The 18,479-nt window shown below is 46.6% G+C and overlaps 1 long non-coding RNA gene across 1 annotated transcript in view; it reads right to left on the bottom strand.

Moving 5' to 3' along the window:
• Positions 1-726: 726 nt before the first annotated feature.
• Positions 727-18,479, bottom strand: part of LOC130681405 (uncharacterized) — a 32,125-nt gene continuing 14,372 nt past the window's right edge. Inside the window, exons 6-10 of the long non-coding RNA XR_008994534.1 lie at positions 14,619-16,207; positions 14,258-14,367; positions 13,007-13,223; positions 6,536-6,990; positions 727-959 (exon numbers count right to left, since the gene is read on the bottom strand). This is a non-coding gene — a long non-coding RNA (uncharacterized LOC130681405). The remainder of the gene's footprint in view (positions 960-6,535; positions 6,991-13,006; positions 13,224-14,257; positions 14,368-14,618; positions 16,208-18,479) is intronic.

Here is an 18,479-nt window from a genome sequence, read left to right as displayed (position 1 = left end):
GTCCTTCTGCATGGAAGGAGTAGTTGGAAATATTAAGGGGCACGGAGGCCAGCAGTGGGCACTGTAGTGATGTGCACAAGAAACAATTGGCGGTGTTGAGGGTGTGGTTCTGAAAGATGGTAGTGTCTTGAATGAGCTGTAACCAAGAGTAGGAGAAATTGGAAGAGGGGCGGGAATAAGAAGATGAAGAGGCGCCGTCAAGAGTTTGGATAATGACTTTTTTTGGAATGTCCGATATCTGATGCAACTTGAGAGATCTGGGAATGAGAGGGAACATACTCCCGAGAGATATGAAGGGTACCATGGGGGGTCGAGGACCCCCCGTAGTAAACTGAGGCTGTGACTCCAGAGGCCCATTGAGGGTCCCAGGGATCAGGGATTGATAAGAAGAATGAGCTGTTGGGATATTTTATGAAACGGTTGGAGGAGTAATACTGTGGGTACCGAGAGTCACCCATGTAGTGAATGGTGCAAGACCAGTAGGGACATCCCCCATAGGTGTCTGGCCACTGCCTACATGAGGCTTGTTTTTGGTCGTAGAGGAGGCAGAGGTAGGGAGTGAAAAGGGGGCTGCTAGTGAACACTTCGGTGGAGGGAGGAAAGTGAAGGTACAAAGGCTCGGAGCAGCCTTTCAGAGGGCAGTCTGATGTGGTAATGAGGGCAGTGGTTTTTGTTTGATGCTGTGTGTAAGTCTGTCTGACCTTGAATCGCCGTACAAAGAAGGCTGAGGTGACGGGAAAGACAATAGAAATAAGGAACGAGAGCGAGAGAGCAGTAAAGGAAGAAAAGGTCATGATTTGGGTATGGATGGCAAAGGGGGTGAACGGGAGATGCGGAGTTTCAAGGGATCAGAGGGATGAGGCGTGGAAGAGTAGACAGCGTCTTGGGCTGTATCTGAAGGACTCTGGGTTGGGTCTTGGGTGTCCAGAGGAGGTGGGTCCTGGGTGTTTGGTTTCAACCTGGAGATATGAATCCAAGGGGTGACAGAGTTATCAGGCAGTGAGAGCTTAGCGGCCGAGGGGGTGCAGAGAATGACTGGGTGTGGACCTTCCCATTTTGGGGTGAGAGGGGGCTTATTTTCTGGAGGCTTATAAAACACTAGTTGACCGGGTCATAAGACATGAGGGTTTTGGGAAGCGGATGGATCTGGGAGGAGCCAATCCTGATATTTCCATAATTTGGTACGGAGGAGAAAGAGTAGCGGAAGGGCCATGTTGGGAGGAATTGGTCCTTTGTGGTGAGGGAGCCCCGGGGCTAAAATTGGGCAGCCGTACATGATCTCAAAGGGTGACAAGAAGGAAGGTTTTTTTGGGAGGGCCTGAATGTGGAGTAGAGCTAAGGGAAGTAAGAGAACCCGGTCAAGGTATAATTCTAGAGATAGTTTGGTCAGGATGTCTTTTAGAGTCCTATTGGCTCTTTCTACTTTTCCCGAAGCCTGTGGTCGATAAGGACAGTGTAGATGCCAGGGGAGTGAGAGCGACTTGGAGAGGTTCTGAATGATTTGGGCAGTGAACTCAGGGCCGTTATCTGATTGGAGGGAAGTGGGCATCCCGAACCTAGGAAAGATCTGGGTGAGGAGGATAGAGGCAACCACGGATGCTCGTTTGTTAGTGGTGGGGAAAGCCTCGACCCATCCTTAAAATGTATCTACTAACACGAGTAGGTATCTGGTGCACCGTACGGGGGGCATGTTAGTGAAGTCTATTTGCCAATCTGCGGCGGGGACATTACCCCTTGCTTGATGAGCCGGGAAGGGTCGGGCCTTGAGGGGGGTATTAGGGTTAGTGCATTGGCAGATGGTGCACCTGCAGGTGATTTGGTTAAGTAGGGTTTTGTCTGCAGGAGAGAGAGAGAAAAAGGATTGTAAAAAATGGATTAAGGATTGGGGGCTAGGATGGAACAGATCGTGTAAGAAGCAGAAGAGGGACTCTTTGTCCTGGGAACAGAGGGTGTCTTGTGATAAGGTTAAAACCGCAAGGGCAGACGGATCGTTGTCTGGTGCGTCTTCTGATAGGGCAACCGACCAGGCTACTCTGTCAGCTTTGTTGTTACCCCTTGTAATGGGGGAGTCGTCCTTTTGATGTGATTTGCAGTGGACTATGCCCAGTCAGTGTGGGAGTTGTGAAGCCTCTATAAGCTTGGTAATTAAGGCTGAATTAGTTATGGAATTTCTTTTGTGGTGAGGAGGCCTCATTCTTTCCATACTGCCGCATGGGACAAAGAGAATGTGGAATATGTATTTGGAATCAGTGTACAGTGTGAGAGACGTGTCCCGGGCCAGAGTGCAAGCTCTGGTGGCTGCAATGAGTTCAGCCTGTTGATTGGTTGTATCGGGGGGTAGGGCTTGTTCTTTGATGATGTCTTTGAGGGAGACTACTGTGTATCCTACGTAGTGGGTACCCTCATGTTTAAAGGAGGACCCATCAGTAAACCAGATGAGGTCGGAGTGTGAGAGGGCTCCTCCGGAGATCATGGAGTGGCACGGAAGGAAGTTGTGAAGGGCTTCCAGGCAATCATGCGAGGGAGTATGAGGAGAGTAGGGTAGAGGAAGAAGAGTGGCCGGATTCAGGGGCGGGCAGGGGAGGAAAGAAATGTTTGGATTTTGGAGGAAAGAGGACAGTAAGGTCAGGAGTCTGGAGGGAGGGAGAGTCTGTAAACTTTTGTAGGTTAAAAGGTCTTTTAGGTGATGTGGGGACAGAATGGTAAGGGGCGCCCCGAATGTCAGTTTATGAGCTTCCTTCTGCAAGAGCTGTCCAGCGGCTAATGCCCGTAGGCAGGGGGCCCATCCCCAAACTGTGGGGGTCTAATTGCTTGGAAAGATAAGCTACTGGGGCAAAGGATGGGCCATAATATTGGCCTAGGACTCCTAGAGCTTGACTGGACCTCTCATGAATGTATAATGAGAAGGGCTTTGACAAATCAGGAAGATGGAGAGCTAGGGCTTCCACAAGGGCTCCACGGAGCTTAATGAAGGAGTGTCGGGGTGAGAAGGATAATGGTTCTTCAGGGGGGCCCTTGCTGAGGTCATATAGGGGTCTTGCCAACAGGGAGAAGTTAGGGATCCATGCTCTAAAATACACAGCCAGGCCTAGAAAGGAAAGGATTTCTGTCTTGGTTTTAGGAACGGGCAGGTCAGAGAGGAGTCATTTTCTGTCCAAGGTAATGGACTTTCTTTGTTGAGATAGAAGGAATCTGAGGTAAGTGACAGAAGGGGAAGAGATTTGAGCCTTGACGGGGGATACCTGGTAACCTCTGGAAGCTAGAAGGTTAAGTAGGGAGGCAGTGTCAAGTTGAGACTGTTCCCATGAGGGACTGCAGAGTAGAAGATCGTCCACATATTGTAATAAGGTGGACTCGGAGTGATCATGATGAAACTGTTTGAAGTCCTGAGCTAGGACCTGTCCAAAAATATGGGGACTATCTCAGAAGCCTTGTGGCAAAACTGTCCAAGTGAGTTGTTCAGAATGTCTTGTGTATGGGTCCGTCCAGGTGAAGGCGAAAAAATCTTGGGAGGAGGGGTCCAGAGGGATAGAAAAAAATGCGTCCTTGAGATCTAGGACTGGGAAGTGGGAGGCTGAGGCAGGGATCTGCGATAAAAGGGTGTATGGATTTGGAACTAAGGGATGGATAGGGACGATGGCCATGTTAATGAAGCAGAGATCTTGGACTAGGTGGAAAGATCCATTGGTTTTTTTTTTTTAACAGCTAATATGGGGGTGTTAAATGGAGAGTGAGTGGGTCTGAGGAAATTTTTGTTTAAAAGGTCCTGAATGATGGGTTGGAGGCCTATGAGGGCTGAAGTGGTTAGGGGGTATTGGGCCTGACAGATATACTGTGAGGAGTCCCGTAATTTAATAGAGGCAAGAGGACATAGAGCCATGGAGGGACTTGTAATGTCCCAGACCTTGGGATCTACAGGGTGTATGAGGGTGAAACTGGAGCTTTCATCAGATAGAGGGGGGTCATCAGCTACGAGGGCCATCAGAAAGGGGGTACTGGGGGATGTGGGAGTGGATATAGTTATGGAAACATGGAGGAGAGAAAGGATGTCCTGTCCTAGTAAAAGGATGGGACACTGGGGCATAACCAGGAAGGAGTGGGAAAAAGGTATGGGATTGTCCTGGATTGTGCATAAAAGGGGAGGGGTTTTCAATGGGAAGATCTGTTTTCCTCCTACCCCGACTATAGGAGTAATGGCTGACGTGGTAGGGCCCTGGTATTCTTGCAAGACCAAGAGGTGGCTCCTGTATCTAGGAGGAAGGAGATGGGGTGACCATCTACTGTTAAAGTAACCCTGGGCTCCTGTTTGGTGATGGAAATGGTCAGGCGAGAAGACCCCGGGCCCCGTCAATCCTCCTCTGCCAGTCCCACTATGGCGGGCTTAGGATGGGGGTTGTTCGTCCAGTCTTCCCTTTGGGTGGTTGGGCAATCAGACCCCCAGTGGCCCTTTTTGTGGCATCTGGGGCATAGGGTGGTAGGAGATCTGGGGGAGGGGCACGCCCTTGACCAATGTCCTTCTTTTCCACACTTGAAACAAGCTCCTGGAGGGGGCTTGTTTGTGGAGGGGCGCCCAGGTTGTGGTTTTATCAGTTGGGCCAACAACTGAAAGTTGGCCTGATCAGCCTTTTGTTTATGGCGTTCTTTCTCCTCCTCCCGGTTATGGAGGACTTTAAAGGCCACTGTTAGGATCTCAGTCTGTGGGGTAGCGGGGCCCTGTTCTAACTTTTTGAGTTTAGCTTTAATGTCGGGGTAGCTTTGAGCCAGGAAGTATGTCATAAGGACATGTCTTTGGTCTGGCGTTTCTGGGTCTAGGCTGGTAACTGTAATAGGGCTTGGGTGAGTCTATCTAGGAATTCGGAGTGAGTTCCTTCCTTTTTTTGAATTATGTCCTGGAGCTTTTGAAAATTGACTATTTTACAAGCTGCCTTTTTCAGACCTGCTATTAAGCAGGAGGCAAAAATATCTCGAGAGCGGAGACCCACGGCGGTGTTATAATCCCAGTGTGGGTCTTGTTCGGGGACAGCGGTGGGGCCAGGGGGATAGGTGGGGTCAGTCCTGTGGGTTTCGGTGGCGTGTGTTTGGGTGAAGTCCCAAACTCGTCTGTGCTCTTCAGGAAGGAGGGTATTGGCTACGAGCATGAAAATTTCATGATGTGTGAGGCTGTATGACTGGAGGGTCCATTGAAACTCCCTGATATATGTCGTGGGATTGGTGGAAAAGAAACCAAGGCATTTTTCAAGTTGGGCTAAATTCCCTAAGGAGAAAGGTACGTGAACTCGCACGATGCCTTCGGGTCCCACACCTCTCGGAGGGGGGTGATAATTTGGGGAGGCCCCCAGGATCGAGTCTGAGGGGGACTGAAGGGTTCAGGCTCAGTCTGTGGGGGAGAAACAGGTGATGAGGGCAAAGACGGAGGAGGCCCCTGGGTCCTAGTTAAAGGGGGGCTGAAAGGCTCAGGCTCAATCTGTGGGGGAGGGGCAGGTGAGGGGGGCAAAGGCAGAGGAGGTGAGATAGGGGAGGAGATGGTGGGAGAGGAAGGGGGAAGGGCTGTTGTAGGAGAAGAAGGGGAAGGGAGTGGGTGGGAGGCCTCTGCGGGGGAGGAGGTGGAGGTGGCGGTGACGGCGGAAGAGGGCGGAGGGGTTGTAGGAGGGGGAGGGGCTGAAGGGGGAAGCCTGTATGGCGGAGGTTCGTCGGCCGGGTCAAAGGTAATTGAAAAGGGACTGGGAGTGTGTGGAGGGGAGGGAGGCGGCCTGCAGGCTAGGAGAACTTGGGGCGGGGAACAGGTGGTGCAGAGGCAGGGATTTTGGGCTAGGAGGCGAAAAGCCTTGATATAGGGAATCTCCTTCCATTTTTTCAGGCGCTGGCAGTAGTTAAAGGATCGCAAGTGATGTCAGGATCAAGAGCTCCCCCTGCCGGCCATTGGTTGTTATTTTCTAGGGGGTGTGTCGGCCAATCTTGGGAGCAGTATTTGCAGAGAAGTTTTGGTTTTATATCAGGCATCAGGGAGAGGGTGGCTAGATGCTTGAGCAGGCATTCAGGAGGTGAGCTTCCAGGGAGGGATGAGGAGGCTCCCATGGCTAAAGGACAGAGAAGGAGACAAACAGGGGAAGACGAACGGAGACCCTCGGACTGGGAGCAGACGGCAAGGAGACAGAGGGCGTCCCCGATGATCCCTGGGGGTCTGCGGAAACTCGTATACGAGTCGGAATTTCTTAGGAAGTGTGGGTCATCACCCAGACTTCTCTAGGAAGGCAGAGTGCTAGAGTCACGAGGAACCCAGTACTAGGAATTTTTGGTGGAAGGAATTTTTGGCGGAAGGAACGGAAGGGGGGGGAAGGGAGCGCTCTCATCCGCAAAGGAGTCACCTCGTTTATGGCTGTTGAAGGAACGGCCTGAGGGTCCGCTGCAGCCGTGAAGGCCTAAGGCAGGGAGAATTCCCCCGTCGTCCACGAGCGTCAGGGCCTTGCTGGACGATCACGGTCAATGGCGCTGCGATGGCTCGGGGAAAAGCGGCCCACTCCGGGGGAAAACTTACCCAAAGGCCAGAGAGGAGTGGTGAGTGTGAGGAGCCAGCGCCGGAAAAAGAGGACGAGGGCAAGCTGCTGCTGGTGTCGGGGGAAGACGGGGCCCAGTTGGGGTGTCCCGTCTCCCGGGTTTCAGCACCAAAATGAAAGGAAGGAGCGACACACAGCAGCAATTCACCGGAGAATTCCGCTTTATTGGGGAAAAGTACTAGGTTATATAGGGAGGGACATAAGCTGATTGAGGTGTCACTTCAACAGTGGCTATTGGCCAGGTGCTGGGATTGGGGGTGTGTGAGAGGTGATTGGGCCTCGGGTGGCACCGGCGGGAACCGAAGACCCTGAAGAGAAGCAGGAAGTTCGCCATCTTACGGGTGGGGGCCCTTCACTATCATTTTGTCAAATGCTGTAATGTTTTAAACATAGGATTAGATGGTCATCATCTGGAGACTAGATGCTAAGAGGCATCCTGGAGAGAGAAGGAAAACAAAAGCAAGATGTTCTTGGTCAGTCATTTAATCAGTTCTCCTTGACGAAGGAGGACCTTGTGTTGTAAGTATTCAGGATCACAGAGTGAAAGATGTGTTCCGCATTCTCATGTACACCAGGGGCATAATCTGACCCAGGGTAACCTGAGCTGGGAGTAAAAAAGGTGCTTTATAATAGGATTTAATAGTACTTGGCTGGAATTTTGCCCCTCATTCCAGTTGTGGGATATAATTAATCCTTACCTAGAGGTCAGTCACTTCAAGGCAAATGCCATACAAGGGCAAAGAATTATCTTAATGTGGATTAGAGTCAGATGCAGGCAGTTTTCATTTTATTACTATTATCAATTGTTTAAAGAACTTTGCTGAATGATTTCTTTGTAAATTTTGCCTTGGGGCTTTTTAGGGCAATTTGGAAAACACATTATCAAATAAACCACAAGGTTATTAAAATGACTTTAAACAGTATGAGTCCAATTTCCAGCGGAGGTTGTAATACCCATATTTACTCATAGTTCATCCCCTTATATAATTATTCACACTCCGTATTTCAAGGATAAAATTTATGAGGATGGGTACCCACCTAATTATCTTGCCACCTCCTTACCCTATTTTCTTTTCCTGTTCTTTCTCCCCTATGAAATAACTTTCTGGTTCCTAGCAAGATCTCACAGGGGCATTTAAGAGCTAGAGACTGAGTGATCTAGAAAGCACCAGAATCCTTCCTTCATGTGCTTGCTTTTCAATAAATGTAATTTTTCCTCATCAAGGAATACTTTTTGAAGAAAACAGAGTGGGTTTGTCCTCACCATAGCTGGCAAAGGAATAAATTCAAGGTTTCTTCTGCTTGCTTTTTTATTACCTTTAATATTTCTTTCCTGTTTCTGCCCGCAGGTTGCCTGAAGTGTTAGAGGCCAGGTAGGAACCCCTGCTAACTGTCACTGAGCAATATTAGGAATGGGTGAGGTGAGGAGAGCTCCCTGGTGGACGTCTGTTTGTGGCTGTAACCCACCATAATCCTAGGGCAGTAGAGGGGCACATTTGAGGTGATTTGCCTGAAGAGGTTGCCTGGTAACCTTTTCAGATCAAACATACCAAAGTATTATATATGAAACTTGAAAGGAAAGGACATGTTAAACAAAGCCTCTTTTTAATCACTTCATAAATATGTTTTCTGCTCTCTCTTTTCTAGTTCATCTGGCTTTCTCATTTCTCTCTCATATTAGTTGCCAGAAGTATATTTTAAATCAAGAGCTCTATCACTATCCCTTCCTTATATCTGTATAAAATGTTTGATATGGAAAGGTGGTTTGTCATAGAAATATAAAATAACTTGCCTGGATACACTGAAGGAATAGAGAGTGATGGATTCATAGTCAGACCACCAGTGTGCAAGTTCTGGCTTTACTATTAACTGCTGGAAATAACCATACAGTGCTTTGGTTTATTAAGGTGCAAAGGGGACCTAATATGATACTTAAAATCTCTATTTCACAAAGACTTGGTGAGGCTGATGTGAGATAAACAGTATATAAAACTTAAATAGAAAATACATAATACAGACATGTCAAGTATAGTGCACAGTAAGTAACAGTGTCATGGAACCACAAAAGACCCTGAATAGCCAAAACAATCCTGAGAAAGAAGAACAAAGCTGGGGGGATTACACTCCCTGACTTCAAGCTATAGTACAAAGCTACAATAATCAAAACAGTATGATACTGGCACAAGAACAGATCCATAGATCAATGGACAGAATAGAGAGCCCAGATATAAACTTACACATATATGGTCAATTAATACACAATAAAGGAGCCATGAATTTATAATGGGGAAAAGGCTGGTCAATAATGGGTTTTGGGAAAACTGGGCATCTATATGCAACAAAATGAAACTGGATTACTGTCTAACTCCATACACAAAGATAAATTCAAATGGATTAAAGACCTAAATGTAAGATATGAAACTATAAAACTCTTAGAAGAAAACAGGCAAAAATCACTTGAGCATAAGCATGGGCAATTTTTTTCTGGACATATCTCTCTGGACACAAAATAAAAAATGAACAAGTGGGACTACATCAAATTAAAAGGCTTCTGTACAGCAGAAGACACCATCAGCAGAACAAAAGGGCAACATACAGTATGGTAGAATATAGTCATAAATGATTTATCCAATAAGGGGTTAACATCCAAAATATATAAAGAACCCATGTGCCTCAACACCAAAAAAACAAATAACCCAATTAAAAAAATGAGTGGAGGAACTGAACAGACTTTTTTCCAAACAAGAAATATAGATGGCCAACAGGCACATAAAAAGATAGTCCACATCTCTCTAATCATCAGGAAAATGCAAATCAAAACCACAATAAGATATCACTTCACACCAGGTAGAATCTCCACTATCCGAAAGACAAGAAATAACAAGTGTTGGTGAGGGTGTGGAGAAAAGTGAACCCTCCTACACTGTTGCTGTGTATGCAAATTGGTGCAGCCACTGTGGAAAGCAGAAACGAGGCTCCTCAAAAAACTAAAATTAGAAATAACATATGACCCAGTAATTCGACTTCTAGGAATTTACCCAAAGAAAACAAAATCCTTGATTTAAAACATATATGCACCCCTATGTTTATTGCCACATTATTTACAATAGCCAAGATGTGGAAACAACTAAAATGGCATCGGTAGATGAATGGATAAAGAGGTAGTACATATACACAATGGAATATTATTCAGCCATAAAAAAGAAAGAAATTCTGTCATTTCTGACAACATGGATAGACCTATAAGGTATTATACTAAATGAAATAAGACAGGTAGAGAAAGAGAAATACCACATGATTTCACTTATTTGTGGAATCTAAAACAAAACAAAACAAAATGAATAAAATAGCAGTAAACTGAGGTACCCTGAGAAATTACTAGTGGTTACCATGGGGGAGGTGTTAGGATGGGTAGGTAGGGAGGAAGAAGGAATAAAGGGGCACAAAAATTCTCAGTCATAATATAAATTGGTCACTGGGATGACAGTACAGCATGGAAAACACAGCCAGTGATTCTGCAACATCTTTTTATGTTAACAGAAAATAACTGCACTAGTTGGGGATTTAAAATTATGTGGCTAACTGGTGAACCACTGTGATGTATACTTGAAATGAATATAATACTGTTTATCAACTATACTTCAAATAAATAAATACATAATTTAAAAAACAGTGCTATAACTTGATTTGTTTTTTGTTGTTTTTATTTCTTCCATAATAGCCAATATTTATGTTTCAAGCATGTGCTAAGTGGTTTGCACTTATCCTTTATATATAGAATTATCAGGCACTATTACCGTCTCTATTTTACAAATGAGGAAACAGGCACAGAGAGATAAAGCAAGTTGCCCAGCATCACAGTGCTGGTACTGGGTTCCTGTAGTGGGTTAAATTTTAACCCCCTTAAAAGATATGTCCAGGTCTTGTCCCCTGATACTTGTGCAGGTGACCTTATTTGGAAAAGAGTCTTTGCAGATGTAATTAAGTTGGGGCTTTTGAGATGAAGTCATCCTGGATAAGGGTGGACCCTAAATCCAGTGTGAGTGTCCTTGCGAGAGGATGGACCCACAGAGACTCAGTGAGGGAAGATGGCCTTGTGAAGATGCGGGCAGAGATTGGAGTGATGTTGCCACAAGCCTAGCAATGTCTGGGGCCACCACAATTAGGGCGGAGGCAGGAAGGGTGCCTCCTAGAGCCTTTGGAGGGAGCACAGCCCTGCTCATACCTTGATTTAGACTTGTAGGGTCCAGGGCTATGAGAAAGTACATTTTATCACTGTAAGTCACCCAGTTTGTGGTAAATCGTTATAACAGCTGCAGGAAACTATTACAGTGCCTCTAGATTCAAACAGAGGGAGTCTGACCCCAGAACATGACACTTGATCAATTTGCTTTATTTTATTTTTTTTGAAATGTAATTCAGTTCAGGACCAAAGGAAATTACCCAAGTGACTATGGTGTGATGTTTGGGGAAATGAAATGGATAATTGTGGGAGTGTGCTCTTACACACGCTAAGAAGTTAAAATTGTTGCTCTGCAGAGATAGGAATTTTTGTTGAAATTCTTAGTTTTTCAAAATGTCCAGCCCAGAAGTGTCCCAGAATAGATTTTTTTTTAATTGAAAAATCATAATCCACTTCAGAATGAGGGAGAGGGCAGTAACACTCAGCAAAGATAAAGTTACTAACAAGTAAACCAGGTAAAGAGCTTAACACAAGAACTTTCTAACTGATGAGCTGAGATCATCAAATTTAGATCAATATTGTCTCATGTATTTAAAGGAAAAAAAAAAAAAACATTTGTTTCTTAAAGATACTGGGTTTCTTGGGCCAAATGGAAAACTTCTCTTTACAATCTAGCATTTCATAGCCACGGTTAATGTTTTTACTTATGAATAAATTTTTGTTCTATAAAATTTTCTTTCCATTTCCAGTGATTTATAAGTACACTGTTTAGAAAGCTTTAAAAAAAGATAATTCTTTGGAGATTGAGAAAGATAAAGGCCTTCATCACTGGGTAAAGGCTACCTCTTCTCTTGGACATCGTGGGCATCAGCTTGTCAGCTTTGCACATGGCAGCCCAGGTAGTCGGTTCAGAAGGCACCCTGTTCCATGCATCCCACTCACATTTCTGTGAGACACAAGGAGGACCAAAGAGCTTCAGGAAATGAGGAAGCGAGCATCACAGCCAGGACTTGAATCCACCCATGGAATCATCTGGAGCAGCTACTAAGCTTTGTCTTTTTATGCTCAGTAAAACTGAAGCCTATTGGAGCTGCATCGTCTCTACCTCTGTCTCTGATGTCTCTCCTAAGCTCTGCCCTCATATGTGCACTCTTTGTTTTAAATCTTGATTTTCCATCCAGTCTGTTGGATTCAAATGTCCTCTTCCTCTTCCCAGCCTGCTCCCAACCTAGGCCTTCTCTGAATTACTCCAGCTGTTAAAGGCAAATGCCATCCTTCCTGGAAGCAAAGCTTGCAACTTTGCTGTCATCTTTGATTCTGACCACCCATTATTTGTGCTTCTGAACAGTTACCAAAGGTTGTTCATTATATACTTTCACAACCAAACTGTCCTCTCCAAACTGTCATTATTACCAAGGTCAAGTTATGACACTGCCTCCTGCCTAGACTGTTAAAACAACCCTTTCACTGGCCCTTAATTCTTAAACTCTTGCCCACTTAATACATGAACCCTGTAGTCATGATTTGTTTGTGCTCCAAAATTTTCCACTTCTCTCCCTGGTCTACAAGATAAATTTCAATTTCCTTAGCTGGTCATGACTGTCACTTTACAGTGTGGTCCCATAATACCTTTTCAGACTTAGTCCCTGCTCCCATGCTCCCTCTGTACACCAGACTTCGGTATTTTCTCCTTCTGCAACAGCCCTTTACCGCTCACTTCCCTCATTTCATTTCTGCAGCTTGCAAAACCAGGTGTCCCCTTCTACATATGTCTGAATCTTATCCTACACAAGCATCTCTCAGATGCCATCTCTTCCAGATTTCCAGCACTCCTACCCCAGGTAGAGGTAAAGTACTAGATGCCAAAAGCACAGAGGAAAAAAAAGCAAACTTTTCTCAAGGATTTTATAGCAGTGAGGAGACAGACAAGTAAACAGATAATCAAATCTGGGGTGATATGCAATTAGAAACTTAGGCAGGCTGTTGTGCAAAGGGTTCTCTCCGGGATGCTGCCGTCCTCTGGAGTTGGTGCTTTGTGGTTACAGAAAACCTGTGTTGTGTCCGTTTTCCTTAAAATACTTTCATTCTCATAATTTCTCATTATTCTGCTATTCTCAAAGTTTCTGCTTTTCATTTTGTTTCTTTGGTACTTAAGACACTGCTCTAGGCTTCAAATTCTTAGACATATAATCAATAAAGGTAGTGAAGTAATAGAGTCTTACAAATTTAGCCCACAACGTACTTATGTATTGAGTAGGAAGGCACTCACCTGTAGCTACCCCTCTTCTTCCAGGAAAGAGAGTTTCTTTCTGATGGCATGTCCTGCTGTAGTCATTACCATTTCTCCTCTGTCCTCTCTGCCAAGCCAGGACTCCTGGCTTCCAAGTAAATCCAGAGATCTTGCTGGAATCACTAAGAGAGTTAGTGTTTGACTTCACAGTCTCACTATTGTCAACTGAAATTTCACCAGTAAGTTCAAGTGACAGCTGGAGAACATAGCAAAGAAAAGATTTCCATTATCAGAGGCCTTAGTGATATGTGCTCATTATCAAGGTTCAGAGGGGCTGGAAACACAAATAGGTCAGGTCTCAGCGAGGTCACACATCTCTCAGCACACTGCCAACACCAGCAGTTTGCCGAGTTTCTTGAAAAAAAATGCAGCTGTTTTCTCTTCAAGCAGTTTATCTGCTAAGTAGTAAAGCCAAGGCATGCTCACAGTTTGTATTTGTGTCTTTTTTTGGGACAGGGGCTTCACCTGTGCAGGCCACAGAGGCCTGGACGGGTTGGGCACAGTCTTTTCACAGGGTAAAGCACTGGTGTCTTGCAGGCTGGATCAGTTCCCACACCCCTTGGCCGATTCTTGGACTCTAGTAATTATTTTCCACTGGCTTGTCCTCTTTCCCTGCCCCATTCTGGAGTGAGAATGCAGGACTGGAACTGCTGACCTCCAGCCTTTTGACACCTTGTCATCTATCTGAGCCTTTTCTGCTAGGCAAAAACAAACACAACCCAACAGTTGTGTAACTCTGGGCAGAAAATCCCAGGGCAAAATATATTTGAAACTGAAATCAGTCAAAGGGAGAAATAAAGTGGGAGAAACCCATTTATTGCCTACAAGCAGTCATCCGCTTCTGCTCTCCCTGTCTCTCATGACCCAGCTGCAAAAAGGGACCCCACCCAACCTCTCTGGTCCAGATAAGCCCTTGCTCACCCTTGTAATTACCTGTTGATATGGAGATAGACTACACCCCTTGGAAACACCTATTGATAAGGAGATGCACTAAGGCCAGCCAAGAGATTCTGGAAATATTGCAGTTTTACCCACAACACACCCCTCCAGAAATCTCACCTCACAATCTACTCATTCCCCAACTTCCACAACGGCCCCTGGGTGAGAAAACTGGAGCATTGTAAGCAGACTAAGAGCATAAAATAGCAACATCAATAAAATCATAATAATCCTGGAGCCAAAGGATTCAGTTAGGTTCAAACTCCCATGCAGATTAAGTCCATGGCTCACCCATTCCACAGGCAGTCAGCAGCTGAACAGGTAGGGAGTTCAGAGCAATCATCATGCACAGCTGCAGCCAGGGGCCAGGTCCAGGCCACAAGGACTGTAGTAGAAAATAACTTTAAGGGTGATAAGATACATGTTTTAATGACACCAGCATAGGCAAATCTTGCCCATCAGGTAGGATACATGCAAGAGAGTGGTCCCATGATAGGATGGTGGAAGGAATGGGGTCTCATCCTGGTCTAGCATACCAGACTTTCACCCCCCCTCCCTGTGGGAGTTACAGGTGGGTCAGTATATAGGGCTATGGGAGGTACATGCACTGGCCATAAAGATAAAACAGAACTTTTCTGTAAGATGCTCTTACCTCCCAGATGTTCTGGGTACACTACCATGGTCTTTGGGAGCTACTCTGCTGTTATTCCAGGAATACACAAGAGGCCAGATTCCAGGCCTTTGCCCCAAGGTGCCAGAAGGACCAGCCATTGCTGGTCCATGTGTTGAAATGTCCAGAGCCGCGTCCACTCAAAAGAGTCTCCAGGGTTTAATGCAGGTGGAGCTGGCGGCAGGATGTTGCTCTGCTGGACACATCCTGGCTTCAATAACTCCTCTTTGGTTTGCACATACAGTTGTATAGGAGAGGCAGCAAGGTGTGTGAGCATGTCCACAGGGCTCAAGGCTCCTTTTCAGGGCTTCTCATTCAAACACCATAGCCCTGTTCATAAAGGAACTGACCAGTCTTGCAGATAATTGGTGTCTAGCTTCAAGCCAGATTTCAACAAACCACTGTACCTCTGTATCATGCCTGCCCCAGTAGGGTTATATGGTACATGAAACTTCTACTTTATCCCTTATTGCTGCACCCATTCTTGTAATGCATGTCCAGTAAAGTGGTGCCTTGATTGCTGTCAATCACCTGCGGCTAGCCATAGGCTGCAAAGAGACACACTAGGCCCCTTTTGGTGGTTTTCTGATCTGCACAATGTGTAGAAAAAGCAACCAACAGTCCAGTAGCTGTTCCACACAAGTCATGGCATACCAATACCATACCAATACCGTTTTGATATGGGCAGAGGCCCAATATAGGCCATCTGCCACCTGACAAGGGGTATCAGCCCCTTTTCTATTGTCCTGTGTTGCAGCAGGACTCAGTGTAAGTCCCTCTTAGAGCACACAAGGCACTCCTTCCAGGCTCTGCTGACTTCTTTAAAGTCAACAGCAAGCCCCACCTGTGGGCTACAGCCCACGTTATCTTTTGTCCACATGCAACAAATGCTGATGTAACCAATGGGCCACATCAGAGGCAGGCTTTCCTTCTGGCCAGTGCACCTGGGCCAATGTGTCTGCTTCATCATTCCCTTGGTCAGAGTTGTTCCAGTGATGGGCTCCGTAGTCAGCAAGGACTGGTACACAGCAGCCAGTTGCTTCTCTATCAGGGTGTACCAGACCTCTCCTCTTTTAAATAGCTGTGACCAGAATCCAATGGGTTGGCATGTCCGTTCAAGCCGCTGCCAAAGGCCCCATCCATAACCATCTTTGATTACATGAACATCTAGCTCACAGGGCCTTGATGGGTCCATTACACTCAAGGCCCTTGACTGCTCACTTAGCAGCAGTAAAAGCAGCTATGCATGTCTCATCCCAGTCCCACCTGATGCCCTTTCATACCAACCAGTATAAGAGCTTCAGAATTTGTGCCAAGTGTGATAAATAAAAGAATATTTATCACTCTCCAGTAGCCCAAAAGACCCAGGAACTCTTGGAATACTGTCACAGTGGCAGGGCTAGGGAAAGCCTGGACCTTGTCTGACTGCTTCTGGGATAACTTTGGTCTTACCCTACAAGAAAACCCCCAAGAATTTTAGAGACAAACCAGGTCCCTGAACCTTGGTGCTGTTCACAGCCCATCCTTCCTCCTGTACATGTTGCAGCAGACGGGGAACTGCCCCTCTAAACCTGCAAGAGAATCAGACGTGAGCATGGTATCATCAGTGTAGTGATGCAGCTGCACTATGTGCAGTTTCTTCCATGTGACCAAGTCCTGGGCTACAATTCCATGACAGATGGTGAGACTGGAAGGACAGTGAATGTCCACTGCCGGCCTTCCCACATGGAGGCAAACTGTTCTTGACTTTCCTGTGCTATGTCAATAGAGAAGAGTAGCATTAGCAAGGCCCACAATGTAATGATATGTTCCTAGTTCATGACTGAGGGTGTCTGTAAAGGCTGCTATAGAGCAGACAGCAGTATGCAAACGGGGTGTCACTTTATTTAATTACCTGTAATCCATGGTCATATGCTAGGAGCCATCTGGCTTTTTCACTGACCACACTGGGGAATTAAAAGGACTGTGAGTGGGCTTTATGATGCCCACTCTCTCCAACTCCTGCAGAGTTTCTCCAATTTCCTTGTGCCCCCCAGGCAATTTGTACTTCTTAGTATTTGTCATCTGCTAAGGTACAGGCAGAGCTACTGGTGGGTACTTAGCATGTCCCCTCAGAACAGCCTTTACCATATGTACCCTCAGCCTGAACTCACCTGCAGGGGTCTGTAACCACAGGCCCTGCTGGGTATCTACCCCCAAAATATATTCAGGGATGGGAGGAATGTACACAGTATACTCTTTTGGGGATAAATGCCCTATCCCCAGTGGGATTTGGGCTTTCTTCTCTCTAACTGCCTTCCCCCCATAGCCACCTATCACAGCAGGGGTCCCAGGAAAACACTCAGGGTTGCCATAAATCAGAGAACACTCAGCTCCTGTGTCCACCAATACCAGCACATGTTGTACATTCACAGGAGACCAGTGAATTGCCAATTCTACATGTGACCTCTGGTCCCTGCCACGTCCTCCAAGGTAGAGGCCGGGACCCCCACCTCAGTCAAACTGTGATGCCCAATCATCCTTCTGTGGGGGTGAGGGCCCAGGCAGAGCCTCAGTACTGTTCCCCAGGAAGCCTTGCAGGGACACAGGCTGGACATGGGTCTTTGGCTCCAGCTTCCGTGTCCCAGACCTCAGCAGCTGGACTGCCGCTCTGGCTTTAATTGGTGCCATGGTTCTAACAAGATCCTATTGGGCTGCCCATCAAGTTTTCTCTCACTACCCCGGCCTTTATCAAATCAACCCACATCTGGGTCCTCAAGACCTTCACGGGGCCTTTGCACCTCTTCTCTCTGTCAAAGCCCATACTTCCTTCTGTGTTCTTATTGTTTCAACCTTCGCCAGATCTGCTAAAGTACGAGTAGCCTCACTTCTGGGCTGCCCTATGTGGGAGGCAAGAATAGTCACTAGGGCCCCAAAGAGAGATGGGGCAGCTGTATGGAGCACCAGATTTCTCATTCCTACAGTGAACAACTCCTCATTGGGGCCCAAGGCATCCATATTATAGCAGATATTTTTCATGCCCAGCTCCTGTAACACCTGCTGGAGCTCTGCATATGTTTTCCAGCTAGTGGGTAAGTATGGTAAATCACCCTGATTAGGCCAAACTGTTCTGATGGCTGCTGTCAGCCAATCCAGAAATGCCCGATTCCCTGAGGTGTGATGGGCACTTTGTAACTGCTGCTGGAGGGAAGGGTGAGTCTTCAGGGAAGCCAGTCTACTCATTTCAGAACCTGACATAACAACATTTGCCACCCCCATATCCCAGAGATGCAAAAGCCATGTAGGCAGAGGTTCTTCCAAAGACTTCTACCGATACCGGACACTCATGTCTACCAGCTCATCCTGGGTATAGGGGCAGAGCATGGAGTGCTTCACAACCTGGGAAGGGGGTGGCTCCTCCCCCTGAGGAGCCCACAGTTGTTGCATTTTTATTTTCTTAATTGCAACCAGATGGGGCTTTAATACTGGAGAGGCCGGTGTCTCCAGCGGTAGCCTTGGCAACAGATCAGCCCTCGGCTACACCCCCTCATCCTCTCTGGCAATCTGCTACCATCTCTGGGGCTGAAGGCACTGCTCTTCCCTCCCCCTCCCCCATGGCCTCCTGAAGTCTCCTCCCTCACTGCTAATGTATCTTCCAGGAGCATGAGCCATCTTCTCAATAACTGTCTCTCTTTCTTAAGGGCATCCTATAGGTCATCGCCCAGCCTCCAAGCGATACTGAAGTGTATCTCTCTCCTGCCCAAGTCTCTCTCTTTCCTCAGTAACCCTCTCTCTCTCATTGATAACCCTCTCCACTGTCTCGAGAAGGCATCCCACAATCCCAGCTGCCACACGGCCACTCAG

Source organism: Manis pentadactyla, chromosome 17 (genome assembly GCF_030020395.1).
Source record: "Manis pentadactyla isolate mManPen7 chromosome 17, mManPen7.hap1, whole genome shotgun sequence".
Taxonomy (NCBI): domain Eukaryota; kingdom Metazoa; phylum Chordata; class Mammalia; order Pholidota; family Manidae; genus Manis; species Manis pentadactyla.
The sequence above is the reverse complement of the archived record's forward strand: the minus strand, read 5'-3'. Positions and strand labels throughout refer to the sequence as shown.